Source organism: Vicia villosa, unplaced genomic scaffold (genome assembly GCF_029867415.1).
Source record: "Vicia villosa cultivar HV-30 ecotype Madison, WI unplaced genomic scaffold, Vvil1.0 ctg.000024F_1_1, whole genome shotgun sequence".
Classification (NCBI taxonomy): Eukaryota; Viridiplantae; Streptophyta; class Magnoliopsida; order Fabales; family Fabaceae; genus Vicia; species Vicia villosa.
This window is the reverse complement of record NW_026704956.1, coordinates 2,059,187-2,061,823: the sequence shown is the minus strand read 5'-3', so window position 1 is coordinate 2,061,823 and position 2,637 is coordinate 2,059,187.

Sequence of the window (2,637 nt, the reverse complement as noted above, 5' to 3'; positions counted from 1 at the left end):
TCGATTCAAATGCACATCCTTAGGTGTAATACATGACCTTCTTCTTGAATATTGGGGACGACAAATTTTTTTCAATCACAAGAGTTATTGATATCCCTTAGACGAAACAACTACACTAAGAAATTTTGGATATTATGTAAAAATTATGGTGAATCTTGATTTGTAGGAATATTTGTCTAATTTTCGTCTTGTTTAAGGGAGTATATGTTTTAATGTTGATATTGAATATGAAAGACTTCCTCTATTTTGTTCTTTTTGTCATGCTATTAGTCATTTGCTAGAAAATTTGGTTGATAACATAATGTCAAGCCATCAAGGAAGAAAAATGAACATATAATACAGAGAACTTTATGTTCCAAAATCTATTCAGCTGACAAAAAAGGTTACTACAACAGAATTAGATGAAATATCAAGAAATGATCTATGTTCTGTGAAGAAAGACTCACTTGTGGATGATGTTCAACAAAACAAAGTAGATGGTATTAGTGAACCAATTGAAGAACATAGGTTGTTGGTTCCTATATTAAATTTATGCCACGATGTTGGGAAAATGGACTATCATGATGCAAAAGATTAAGAAGTAATCTTTCTCGAGATGCCTTAAGAAATTATGATTCATACTTCTCAAATAATTATGAATGCGCAAGGAATCAAGAGAAAAATAGAAGAAACATCAACTACTATCAAATAGAAGAGGCGGAGTAAGGAACAACAACATCTATTAATGGTGAGATCTTCAACACAAATGTTGCTAATGAGAGAGGGGTGCATATTAAACATATTTTGGAGAAACAATATCTAAGGCTTTATTGAAGTTCTCCCTACATTTAAGAAATATAATTTAAAAAAAAGAAGAGAGAATATGGTTGTATATAACACCCACTTTACAAACAATTTCCATTAGTCATAGTAATTTAATTTTTTTTAAGGGTTTGATTTATATCTCTCGGACTTCTCTTGTAGTTTTTAATAATATCTTATTTTATTTAAAAAAGAAAAAGTTCAATTATATTGTAATATTGAAAGGGTCAATCACACTGTTTGTTAAAATTTAAAAAATAATATTAATTTCGTTTGAAAAATATGATGAGTGGATCAAAGAACAATGTCCTACCGCGTCGTCAACTCACTGTCTTTGCCCGACTACCGCCACCGCGGACCTTAGAGTTGTTGGAACATACAAATCAAATTAAGGTTTTAACAATGGAGAAAATGAACAATTGAAGAAGATGAAGTTTAAAGAAATTGAGAGAAAATAAGAGAGAGAGAGAGAGAGAGAGATGAGAGAGAGAGAGAGAGAGAGAGAGAGAGAGAGAGAGAGAGAGAGAGAGAGAGAGAGAGAGAGAGAGAGAGAGAGAGAGAGAGAGAGAGAGAGAGAGAGAGAGAAGAGAGAGAGAGAGAGAGAGAGAGAGAGAGAGAGAGAGAGAGAGAGAGAGAGAGAGAGAGAGAGAGAGAGAGAGAGAGAGAGAGAGAGAGAGAGAGAGAGAGAGAGAGAGAGAGAGAGAGAGTAATTGAGGGTGAGTGGACAAATTGGCATTAAACAACAATAGGTAGTAGTGAGCCCCTTTTATAGTACAAGTTACAAAATGATTGGAACTAACAAAACTGCCAAAACAAAAACAGAAAAACACACCAGCTTCAGTGTAACCGGTTACGGCATACAGCGTAACCGGTTGCGCTACTACAACAACACCCGTAAACCTGTTTCACGGGTTCGTAACCGGTTACGACAAACGGCATAATCGGTTACGCTAACTGAAGTGCTAAAAAACAGTAGTTTCAACACACCACCTCACTTCAGTTGGTCCAAGTCAAGCATGCTCAAGCTCATCTTCAACCTTTTGAACACTTCATTTGTCACCCCCTTGGTCAACAAATCAGCCACTTGGTCTTCGCTTCGACAATATCTCAATCGTAACTTTTCATCGCTCACTAACTCCCTCAAATAATGAAACCGCATCTCTATATGCTTGCTCCTTCCGTGTGCAATCGGATTCTTCGCAAGATTAATCGCAGAAACATTATCAACAAGGAGTGTAATAGTCTCACCCTTATTGCTACTAAGCTCCTTCAATAGATTCATAAGCTACATGGCTTGGCAAGCACTCAATGATGCCGCAATATACTAGGCCTCACAAGATGAGAGTGCTACTACCAGTTCCTTTTTCGAACACCAAGAGATTGGTGTCCTACCAAACATAAAGATGTATCCAATTGTTGACTTTCTATCATCTTTATCACCACACCAATTGGAATCGGTGAAACCAAGTAAATCACACTTTCGGCCCGTATCCGATGTCGGAAAGAGAATTCCACAACCAAGAGTCCCTTTAACATATCTAAGGATCCTCTTGATAGCTGCCATATGAGACACCTTAGGTCTCTCCACGAATTTACTCGCAATACCGACACTAAATGCCAAGTCCGGTCGCGTATTGCACAAATACCACAATGACCCAATCAATCGCCGATATTGAGTTGGATCAACATGTTGCTTTTCCTCACTCTTGGACAGCTGTAGTCTTGCCTCACATGGTGTAATGGCAACATTACAATGCTCCATTTTACACCTCTTCAAGATCTCAAGTGCATACCTCCTTTGGTGCATGAGCAGTCCCATTTTTTGTCTTTGGAACT